The sequence below is a fragment of the Staurois parvus genome, unplaced genomic scaffold (genome assembly GCF_062004578.1).
Source record: "Staurois parvus isolate SC_StPar_1 unplaced genomic scaffold, SC_StPar_1.0 ptg000145l, whole genome shotgun sequence".
Lineage (NCBI taxonomy): Eukaryota > Metazoa > Chordata > Amphibia > Anura > Ranidae > Staurois > Staurois parvus.
In genome coordinates this window covers 1,471,807-1,484,457 of record NW_028317941.1, presented here as the reverse complement: position 1 = coordinate 1,484,457, position 12,651 = coordinate 1,471,807, and the positions used below count along the sequence as shown (strand labels likewise).

Genomic DNA, 12,651 nt, shown 5'->3' with positions numbered 1-12,651 from the left:
TCAATTATGTTGAGGTCAGGAGATTGTAAAGGCCATAGCAAAACCTTCAGTTTATGCCTCTTGATGTAATCCCCCGTGGATTTCTAGGTGTGTTTAGGATCATTATCCATTTGTAGAAGCCATCCTCTCTTTAACTTCAGCTTTTTCACAGATGGCATCGTTACCATCCAAAACTTGCTGAAATTTTATTGAATCCATTTTTCCTTCTACTCGTGAGATGTTCCCTGTGCCACTGGCTGCAACACAACCCCAAAGCATGATTGATCCAACCCCATGCTTAACAGTTGGACAGAGGTTCTTTTCATTAAATTCTGTGCCCCTTCTTCTCCAAACGTACCTTTGCTCATTCCGGCCAAAAAGTTCACTTTTAACCTCATCGGTCCACAGAACTTGTTTCCAAATTGCATCAGGCTTGTCTATATGTTCATTGGCAAAGTTCAAACGATGATTTTTGTGGTGAGGATGTAGAAGAGGTTTTCTTCTGATGACTCTTCCATGAAGACCATATTTGTACAAGTATCTCTTTATAGTGGAATAGTGTGCCACAACTCCAGTGTCTGCCAGATATTTCTGGAGGGATCGTGCAGTCAAACGTGGGTTTTGAATTGTTTTTCTCACAATCCTGCTAGCTGTTCTGTCTGATATTTTTCTTGGTCTTCCAGATCTTGCTTTAACTTCCACTGTTCCTGATGACTGCCATTTCTTAATTACATTCCGAACAGAGGATATTGACATCTGAAAACGCTTTGCTATCTTCTTATAGCCTTCTCCAGCTTTGTGAGCGTCAACTATTTTCATTTTCAGTTTTCTAGACAACTGCTTAGAAGAACCCATGGTGCTGATTGTTGGGGCAAGGTCAGATGAGTCTGTGCATTTAAAACCTTTGAGATTGACATCACCTGGTCTTCCCAGACGATGATTGAGAACAATCCATGACACTGGCAGGTCTCAGCTTGGCAAAGGGGGCAGTGCATGCTATAAATTCTGCAGGGTGCCCAAACTTTTGCAGACGCCATTTTTTGTTTTCTGTTATTTTGAAAGTGTAAATGATGAAAATAAAATCTAACCTTTGTTGACATATTATAAGAATGTCTAATCTGTAATTTGATGCCTTTTGGAGATTTTTCCATCTTTCCTTGGCTTCTTTATGCACATTAATACAAATTTTTAGCTGGGGTGCCCAAACTTTCGATCCCCACTGTATATATATATGTTGGAATTTACGTAGCTTTTATTTACTTTCTTGAGGTGGTAAAATGACAGGACAGTACAACCCCCCCCCCCCCCCCAAATGACCCCTTTTTTGAAAGTAGACACCCCAAGGATTTTGCAGAGAGGCATGTTGAGTCCATGGAACATTTTATTTTTTGACACAATTTTTTCTGAAAATACAATTATTTTTTTTTTACACAAATTTGTCACTTTAATGATATATTGCTCATACATGCCATGGGTATATGTGGAATAACACCCCAAAACACATTCTTCTACTTCTCCTGAGTATGGGGATATCACATGTGAGAGACTTATTGGCAGCCTAGCTACATACAGGCCCCCAAAATCCAATGACCACCTCCAGGCTTTCAAAGGGCATATTTCCTCATATCACTTCCCCACAACCTGTCACAGTTTTGGATGCTCTAAAATGCCAGGATAGTACAAACACCCCCCCCCCCCCAAATGACCCCTTTTTGGAAAGTAGACACCCCAATGAATTTGATAAGAGGCATGGTGGGTATTTTACAGATATAATTTTTGTCACAGGGTTTTGAAAAAGAAAAAAAAAATACATTTTAGTTTTTTTTCTTCGTTTTCCAAAAACATGTGGCAACAAATGAGATCTGCAAAATACTCGCCATGTCTCTTAGCAAATACCTTGGAGTGTCTACTTTCCATAAAGGGGTCATTTGGAGGGGTTTCTTCTACTACCCTGGCATTTCAGAGCCATCTTATGCCACACATCACCCACTCTTGAAGACCAAGCCTTTTCTGACACTTTTTGATCACATGAAAAACCATTTTTATTTTTTTTTAAAGCAGAGGCCCTAGAGAATAAAACGGTGGGTGCTGAATTTTTTTACGTCACAGTATTTGCACAGTGATTTTTCAAATGCAAATCTTTTGGGAAGAATACACTTTTTGGACTTTTAATGGCCAAAAACACAGTATATTGCCCAATTGTTTGGTAAATTATAAAAGATGATGTTATGCCGAATAAATAGACACAAAACATGACATATATTTAAAATTGCGCATGCCCATGCAATGGCAACAAAGTACATACATTTTTATTATCGATAGGCGACGCTTTAAAAGCCTTTACAGGTCACCAATTTATATTTACACAGGAGGTCTAGTGCTGGAATTACTGCCTTTCATCTGACGTTCACGGTGATACCTCAAATGAATGGTGCAACTGCTGTTTATATACCGTCATGGGGTCAACACTTGTGCGCGTGTGCAAAGTGCTTTTTGTTTTGTTTTTTTTCCGTTATTCTGATTTTTTTTTTTTTTTACACTGTCCCTTTTTTTTTATTTTAATGCTATCACAGGGAATGCAAATATCCCCTATAACTTCAATGGGCATTGTCATATATTCTTTTTTGAGAAATGTGGGGTCTATCAGACTCTAGACATCTTTTCTGCTCTTACATTATCTAATCTCACCAAGATCTGTGTGATCAGATGCTTTCCCAATTTACAAATGGCGCTGTTTATATCCTGCAAAATTGAAGTAATGAAATGCTCGTAGCTTTCGCTTTCTTAGACTATAGAGATGATTGAAGTCATTCTGGTCTTTGATCAGCTCTATAGTCAGCCAGTGGATCTGCCGGCTGCATTCGCAGATTCCCCTGTGGGACAAAAGAGCCCAAGAAAACTGTGAAAGGCAGCAGGAGGGGAGATGTCCCTTCCTGCTCCTTGTAAAAACAATTGGCCACTAGGATTGCTTTTAAATGAAAGCCGACTGCCGGCTTAAAAAAAACGATACCAGGATGATGCTTGTAGCTGCAGGCATCATCCCCGTATAACCACTCAAAGTCCAGCGACGTACCAGTACATTGCTGGTCCATGTTGGACATATATGTAACAGCAGAGAACATGGGCATATGATGAATCGGGTCTGTGGACCAACATGACCCCAATTCATTTTTTTTTGTAATGCCCATGTTGAATGTAAGTCCCAAAAAAGTTTTAAATTCAGAAACTGTAATAGGTTTCCATGTGAATTGTCTCGCAAGAGCTGAATTTGGGTGGGCAGCGATGTGTTGTTGTGTGTATAAATTGCTTTGGCCCACAATCAATTGGTACAAATCTTCTGTGAAAAACAGCGGAGGGCCTAAATGCTAGTGCTGTCAGTGGATGGGGCCGATCCTGCTAACTGCATTTTTCGGGACTCTACACAAAGAAAGCACTAGTATAGTTCTGTTCGTGCTCAATATATTGATCTGTACAAACACTATACTAGCAATGGCCGTGATCAGTAACCTATAGCATGAGTGTGATAGTGTGCGGGCAATCTAACGCTAGCTTACCCTGGCTGGGAGGGGCGCTAACTGACCCTGACGCTATCTGATGTCACTAGTGGCAGGAATGCAGTGATCAGTGAAAAATTCTATATACTGACACTGTAATAATGGCACTGGCTGGGTGATCAAAGGGTTAATAGGTGCGATCAAAGGGTAAATGTGCTAATCGAACGTGTGTGTGTGTAAAATGTAGTGCTTTTACTCGGTGCCGTGTTCTCTCTTCTCTCCCTGGACCGACCGGGGGGGAGGCAGCGGGGGGTGCAGGCGCGTTCACACCCCAAAATAGGAAGTGACGCAGGATTACATCACTTTCCCCAGAGCTGCTGCTCGCCCGCAAAATAAGGGTAAGCAGTTGGCAAGTAGTTAAAAAAAAACCTTAAAAAGAATTCTCAATATGGGATTTTTTTAAACATTTTTTTTTAAATACTTTTATCAGAATAGTACAATGTTACCATAGCAACATGCTACTGCTGTGTGTGTGGGGGGGGGGGATTAGCGATTTTTTTTTTTTTTTTTTTACACTTTGCTTTGCTGGAGAAATAAAGATCATTTCTCCTGCAATGCAAAGCTTGCTGTCATGAATCTAACTTATTCATGAACTGTCATCAATGAGTTAAGTTTTTGACAGCTCGATAGTGATCTGTGATTGGCAGGAACTGGTCACATGGTACAGGGTGCTGTGATTGGCCCTATGTATTTGACAGCTGTGAGCCAATCACAGCTCACTAGGAAGAGAAGCAGAGCTGTTATGAATGACATTGATTCATAACAGTTCTGCTTCCATTGTGATCATGTGATTGCATAGCAGGTCCTGTCCGTTTACCGGACACAGCGCCCCCTTCTGTTGGTAGAGCCAGAACGCTTTCCCTGTAGCTGCCTCCAGGCCGCAGTACATCGGGGTCAGGCGGGCGGTAAGTGGTTAAATAGGCTTTTATTGATTTTATCAATTTAAACAAAAAGGACAAAGAGTTGTAAGCATGACATTTGTGTAGCCAGCCAAGGCATATTAAACATTGTTTCCAAATTAGGGAAATAAAGCTTTAGAACCATTGTAGGGAAAAAAGAGTGCTCATGGATTCAGTAGATAAAATTCCTCTAGCTTGAATGGGATAAGAGAAATGGATGCCGCTCAGAACCGACCCTGGGAATCAGGCATGTGAGGTAGATGGTCTCAGCCACGGTTTTAGACACACCCGCTGATGCATTTCGCCCATCGGGGGCTTGGTCACAGAGGCGAGAGGAGAACAGGTTGCCAGTGAAACAGGTGTGTGTAGGAATACTGGGAAAATAGAAATGAGAAGAAATCAAGTGAGCAGAAACTGAAGGAAATAATCAGCATAAAAATGGGCATATGAAAGAAGAAAAAAGAAGGGGAAAAGTAAGAAATGAAAAATAGAAATAAAGAAAGAAATATAAAACAAATAGTGCAAAATTGCAAGGAAAAATGAAATAAAAATGAAATAAAAATAACAAAATAAAAGGAAATAAAATTAAAAAATAATAAAAAAAATTAACATTAAAAAGAAAAAAGAAATTAAATGAAAAATAAAAGAGAAAAATGAGAAATAAAAGATGAAAAATAAAAATAAAAAAATGAGAATATGAAAATAAAAATGAGTCTGGGAGTAAACAAAGAAGACATAATTGTAAAAAATATTACTGAAAAAAAGAAATATTATTTCAAAGGAATTTATGAGAATGATAAATATGAAAGAATGAAAAAAAGAAAGGAGAAAAAGGAATATGTAATCAATATATGAGAATGTTGGGAAGAAAAGAAAAAAAAATTGGGGGGGGGAGGAACACTTAATTGAAATCAATAAAACTAAAAGAGGGAAGGTAATGGGAGGAAAAAGAGGTGTGAGGTGAATATAAAAATGTGAAAGTGTGATAAAATAAGATAAAAAAAATGAAAAATATTGTGTTAAAATCAAAGCTCTGTTGTTCTAATCAGGGACATCATTTAGGACATGAAGAAGAGTTTATTTGTTTCAAATGGAATGGAAAAGCTAGGAAACTACTATCATAATGATCCTATTTATAAAAGTCGGTGACATCCCACTCAAAGTTTAGTTCTTTGGGTATCCAGGTTTCAAGTCTAAATTATTTATTTATTTCAGGTACTTATATAGCGCCACCAATTTACGTAGCGTTTTACATATATATTGTACAGTCACATCAGTCCCTAACCCTCAAGGGGTGTACAATCTAAGGTCCCTAACTCACATTCATACATATACATATGAGGGACAATTTAGACAGGATCTAATTAACCTACCAGCATGTCTTTGGAGTGTGGGAAGAAACCAGGGTGCCCGGAGGAAACCCACGCAGGCACAGGAAGAACATGCAAACTCCAGGCAGGAGGTGCCATGGCTGGGATTTGAACCAACAACCCTAGTACTGCCAGGTGGAAGTGCTAAACATTTAGCCACCGTGAATACCCAAAATACTTTAGAAAATTGATGTCCACCTCTGTTTTCTCTCCTTTTTTTATTTCTCATGTTTTTTATATTTCTTTTTTATTTTATTTCCTTTTATTTTGGTATTTTTATTTCATTTTTCCTTGCAATTTTGCATTGTTTATTTATTTTTCTTTCTTTCTTTATATTTTTCATTTGTTATATTTCCCCCCTTTTTTCTTCTTTCATATGCCCATTTTTATGCTGATTATTTCCTATAATTTCTCCTCTTACATGCTTTCATCTCTTTTCTGTTTTCCCAGTATTCCTATACACACAACTGTTCCACCTTCATGGCCGATGATGCTAATAAATTCTCTGGCAACCTGTTCTCCTCCTGCCTCTGTGGCCAAGCCCCGATGGGCGGTGCGAAACGCATCAGGGAAACGTGGCTAGAGCGGTGGCTGAGGCCATACAATATACCTCACGTCTGACTCCCAGGGTCAGCTCTAAGTGGTGTTCATTCTCTTATCCCATTCAAGTTACTGAAACAACTTTAGGATGCTGCTCCCTTCTTCTCCTTTACTGGCAGGGTGACTCCTTCTCATATCCAGCTTCAGAACGGCATCACCAAGTTTTTCTTAAGGTAAAATTTCTCTGTTTTTATTTAGGTGACTACCGATATAAAAATATAAACCAGGACTTTTGTACTCACCATATAATACTTTTCATAGAGTTCATTAAGGAACGCAAGATGAATTCTGAGATAATATGAGGTTATACTGCTAATTACAGAAGCTGTTAGTCAGCCAAATATAACCCCTCCCACTCCCATCATGCTTCAGTTTTGTGGAAAAGCAGTAGAAGCGGTGGGTCATAAGGCCAAGAAAGTGAGTAAAAAAATCCTTCCTTTTTTTCTCATTCATTAACTCCTTTTAAACTTTCTGGTGTTCAAGGGGTTAAAGCTGAACTCCAGGAAATCAGCCACTTTGGAAAATGTGCTGGCATCTCTTATGAGTTAAGTCCAATGAATTGCATGCCACCTTGTGGATTATTCTCTTTAATTCATACCTGACAACTTTTACGAAGCTCTGGGAGTACAGTTCTCACTATACTCCTGTCGCTCAGAGAGGAGATATGCTGTCTTCTCACGTACAGCATCTCTGCCCACCCCTCCTCTCTGCTGATCAGTCACAGAATTCTTTGTATTTTGTAAATGAGTCCATAATACAAAGCACACTGTAACTGGGCAGGAGGAGGGGAGTGAAGGCATGGGCACAGTGGCTGCATGCGACTCTGCAGCTGCAGGAGCTGAGACCAGAAAGTCCAGTGTCAGAGTGCCATAAGAAAAGCAATAGCTATGCTCCTGGTGCTCAGTAAAAATGCCAGCTGTAAATTAAAGAGATAAATCCACGAGGTGGCATGCACCTTGTTGGACTTAACCCCTAGTAATCCAACACATTTTACATAGTGACTGAATTACTGTAGTTCAACTTGGCTGCAGCCATGAGCTTGGTATTGGTTTTTCAAGTTAGCAATCAGCCTTTATGTAAAAGTGATCCTGGTGTCTGCATCACTTTTACAGTCTGACAAAAAGTAGCATGTGCATATACTCCTGCGCTGGAAGATGGACTCCATATATGCTAAAACCACATGTAGGATGCCTAGAAGAGGCATGCCTTGCTGCCCTCAACAGAGCAGGGAAATCCCAAATGTACTGCATGCAAACAAACAGAGGGTGCACAGGCCTAGTGCATTACCTTTTAAAAATTAATTTATTGTATAAAAAAGTGGTAATATACTCACAAAAAATACAATCTAAAGGGCACATCATATAAAGTACAGCAAAGTCCAATCTCACTGAATAGTATCCGCAATGGGACTCTTGGTTCTCCAACTGGCTGACGCGTTTCGAGATCTCGCCTCTTCCTCAGAGCCAATAACTACCATGCCTGTATCCTCTCTTAAATATACTGGTTTCCTGGGGGTGGGTAATTAAAGACCCACCCGTGGGCAAGGATAAAAAGCACACCAAGAGCCCTTGTAGGTGGAACTAGAAGGACACGATAGTAAAACATAACTACAATTATTGAGTAATCAATAAAACACATGTACGTGTATAAACATATAATGAACATAAAGTGGATATGAATGGAAACCAGATATGTATCAAGCTACATTAATAAAATACAAAAAATATATATGTCACAAAGACAGATGTCACCCGCTTCATCCATAAATGAAAAAAAAAAAATAATAATAATAGTAAAGGGGGAGTGATGAAAACAGAGAATATCATAGAACCATTATGTAATCAGTGAGTATACAGAACGAACCAAAAGGAAATTGCGTAATGGTAACTGAACATGAAATGCTCAAATCCTGATTACAGCAACTTTGGAAAAGTGTATTGACTCACATCATCTGTAGTGGTAATAATGCAAAGCATCCTGAATCACCAGGCTGTGGCAGATGGGCTGGAATAAGCAGTGGTAAGTATTTCACTTCAGATGAGGAAAAAGGAGGGATGTTGGTGTGTAGCCCCTTCTAGAACGCACACCAGTGTGTGCGGTCAATGGGATAATTACTATCTTTGTCCGCAATATGGGGGTGTGGAGCACATTTTTGATCAAGAGTCTAGATGTTCTCACTTTCGGGGGAGGAGTCGAACCATGGCGCTGTGAGGTGGCACAGTGATGGAGCTTCGGACGCCTGCCATGAACCCCACGAGGGATAAACTGTCAGGGAAGGCCTGCCCGTAGTACAGGTGAAGCTCCACGGCGCACAAATGTGCGCATGTACAGGGTTCTGGCAAGCCGAGCAGACGCCTGGCCAGAGGCGTGCGCAGTTGCGCTCGCCCATGCGCACTCGAACACGCGGGCATGCGCCTGTCATTAATGCTGGCGCCAAGAGGGCTATTTAAACTGGCTGCTGTAGTTGTCTCATTGCCGTATGGTCTTTTCCCCCTGCTTGTGTTTCCTGACTTATGTGATTGATTCCTGTTGCCAAAACCAGCCTGTTCCTGACTTCTGCTTGATCGCCTCCTGTCCTGACTTCTGGCCTGTCCTTGGATTATTCTTCTGCCTGCTCCTGTCTGAACCTGGCCTGTGACCCGACTATTCTCCTGCCTGCCGTTCAAGCCTGATCTGTCTCGTCAATATTGAACCCGGCTCGTCTGACTCTGCTTCTTCAGCACACAGTGCTCCAGCATCCATCCATCCATCCTGCACGGATACATCTGCACCGTGCTCTGGTCTGCTACTCATCAGTCCAACAGCTGTTACCGGACAGATCCCAGGCCCTCATACCCCATGGAGCTCCTGCGACTGTTGTCCCACACTCAGCGGTCCTTGAGCCGGAGTTGTACGAGAGGTCTGCCTCTTCAAGTCAGGCTCACTACCCAGGTACGTGACATAAACACTAGAGCCTACCTGAGCCCTGTTTGTGTTCCAGTCTGGAGGCCGATCGGTCCGGTGGATGTGCGCTTCCTTGGCGGCTGGTATGGAGGAGATCTCCAGGCGGCATGTTTGGTCAGTCCCTAGAGACCCGTGGAGCCTGTAGTTGGCCGGTGGGGATGGGGGATCAGAGGCTGGAGGAGTCCTGCAGATCTGGCAGCGAGGAGCAGAGGCGGGAACCTCCGAGAGCTGGAAGGGTGCCAGAGGTGCCCGTGAAATTGCATGAGTAGCGGTGGCCAAAGCACCCGGAAGCTGCGGGTGAGCGGCCAGAGGAGAAAGACGGCAGGCCATATAGGGCCATAGAGGGAGCCCCCCCCACCACAATTACTGCCGAAAGAAACCCTAAGACCCCTGACTCGGGGGGGGACCATCCACAGCTTATACCCTACTCTAGGAACCCTGGCTGGAAGTCCAATCCAAAAAGAAGGTGCAAGCAGGGACGGAGTAGTGGCGTACACGTGGTACAAAAGGTGATGGTGAGTGGCCGCAGGTCGCGGTTTAAACTCTTTAAGGAACTGTCGTTTTTTTTTTGTTAGTAAATAATTGTATGCTGAGACTACTGCATAGAAGGAGAAGAACACTATTGGAGGATCCTGGTGGTCTTGGGGGTCGGTGGGTTTATTTCTCTTTACAAAATATAAAGGGACTTTCTGGGATTGTTAATAGAAGGAAAAAGATGGCTATCCTGGGGTCAGTATTTCTGATATAGAGGAATAGAGAAAAATTAACTGTAAAGTTCTAAGGAAAAGAAGAACAGATCGATTAAAGCGGGGGATCAAAAACCCCCCAATCAAATGTAAATACTAATACAATAACAAAGTACTTGCCCCCGGAGGAGAAAAGCCCTGAGACCCAAACTTGAGAGAACTACCATGAAGGATCAAAAAAATATGACGGAGACCAATTCAGACTTTCACTCGGGACACTTGAAGAGAACCAGATCAAAGAACCTGTAAATAGGAAAAGTGTAAGAGAACAAGTAAATAAGGAACAACTCAAAGCAAAGACTCATGTCACAATCACTCACAAAAATTGAATTGGCGGAAATGTTCGCAAAATTAGAGATGTCTGTGAAAAATGAGATCAGGACATTACGCACCGACCTAGGTCAGATACTAACCCGAATTGAAGAAGCAGAGAAGAAAATGGAGGGATATGCACAACAAATTAATAAACTGGAAACGCAGGTAGAGGAGAAGCGTATTATGTAGACTCTCCAGTTAAAAGGGCTTAAGGGGTCGCGATAGCGTTGTCAAAGAATGTGAACATTATTTTAGAGGGAAAAATGGAGGACCCAGAGGGCCGGTTTCTATTTTTGAGGGGAAAATTACAAGGAGCTGAATACACATTGGTTAATATCTATTGTCCAAATAAAAACCCAGTAATATTCCTGGAGGGAGTGCTAAGAAAACTCTCATAAAAGTCAGCGCTTGAATAATAATGAAGTGTAAAAGTGACAAAAGTGCAAGGTAATGCGCTATTAGGTGACAATGGTGATGTCTTGATGAAGACAGTAATTATACGTGACAATGGTAAACACAATATATCACATAAATAAAATGAACAAAATAAGTCCATTCACTATTTCAGGTAAAGGTGCGTCAATATTTCAAATAGGAAGATGTCAATCAATCCCATTCAGCTTCCATCACATAATAAAGGTGCTCGTGACTTCCATGATAAGCAATAAAGGGTGTGCTTGCACTCACCAGACGTAAAATAATATTACGCATGTAATATATGGGCACTGGTGGTCCTCTGGAACCCGGTAGGGATGTGGTACTCCAACAGCACTTGATCAATCCAGGGACTATCCTCCAGATCTCTCAATGGACCCTCTCTGGTAGTAGGAACCGCTCACAGGTTTCACTTACACCCGGCATCAGGTAAGTGAAGCATCACAATGAGGTCCATCTTAAGAAGCTCAAATAAGCCACCAGGACAAAAGACTGATATAGTATAGTATATTTATTCTGCCAATGTAGAAAATCACATATCAGGCAGCTAAATCAAATATCCAGTATAATAGTGACAAATGGTATCAGCTATTAGTATTGCAGCCCAATATTAATGACAGTCAGTATATTGCAGTATCAGCTGTAAGTTAGCAAAGCAGGTCTACATGCATGTATTGACAGGAGTCCATGATGGCCGCTAGCTGGACAACGTGGCTACAGCAGCATAGGGTGATGTCGGTGTGGCAGGCTGGTACCTTGATGCGTTTCGTGCAATGGCACGTTGTCAAAGGGTAGCCTGTATGATACAGACTACACCCAAAAGCATAACTTTTTGAGCTGTGACTACTGCCAATACATGTGAGTGCGCATTTTGTTCATTTTCTGTCCTATTCATTTGGGAATAAACATATTACACTATGGAAGGATGTGTTTTATGTTTTAAATGAGATGGTGGCGCTGTATCTGACCCTATCTGGAGAGGAGCCATTATTTGAGTGCTGACCTGGTTGAGGGAGATTTATGTGCGGTGGGAGCAGATCAGTGGAGTGGCTACAGACCTGAAGGATCTAAAAAGAGGGATCCCATTATGCGCTTTGACCCGCAGTGTCCCAGCAGTGGAGGCTTTCCAGTCTTCTCTCTCCTCCCTGGCTTAGTTCTCCTGGGACTTGTAGTCCCACTTTTTCTCACTCTCATTCAGGGTTGTCTCTAGGGGATTACATTTCCAATCAGTACCCCCTCCAGCTCCTGGGGTTAAAGTGACAATAAACTCTGATTTAAAAACTAAAATTCTATTCATGTAGGTATTCTTACCTCTGACAAGAACCACCTATTGCTCTCAGCTTCTTTCAAATCTCCAAACTCTTTTTTTTTTTTGCTTTTGTGATTCAACTTCCCGTTTAGAGGATTGCTGTGTTTGTTCTCCATGATTCCACTGTAAGCAGGAACTTTGATACCCTCTTTCTCTTGCTCCCGAGATGGACTATGGCCAATGTACTATGGGATTTGTACTGTGCACCTCAAATAACATGCACTGCTTGCTTCAGTCAAATGGAAGTGAAGTAGAAAAGGAGAGGTTCAGGAGCTCACATAGGATGTTACAAGGAGGCAGAAAAACACAGTAATAAACTAGTCTTGAAAAATAGATTGCAGAACCATTAAGTAATGGATAGATTGTTTTCTGAGAATAAGAATATAGTTTAGTGTCACTTTATTGGGGGCTGTCCTCCCAGGCTGCAGTCATTCACATTGTCCTCTCTTCTGCTGGTGGTGCGCTACAGCTTGGTGGCAGTCTGTCTCCCTCCCCTCCCCC

The 12,651-nt window shown here is 41.6% G+C and overlaps 1 protein-coding gene across 1 annotated transcript in view; it reads right to left on the bottom strand.

Annotated features, from left to right (window-relative positions):
- The window catches only part of SPOCD1 (SPOC domain containing 1), a 222,845-nt gene that overhangs the window by 95,066 nt on the left and 115,128 nt on the right, over positions 1 to 12,651 (bottom strand). The window lies entirely within an intron of this gene.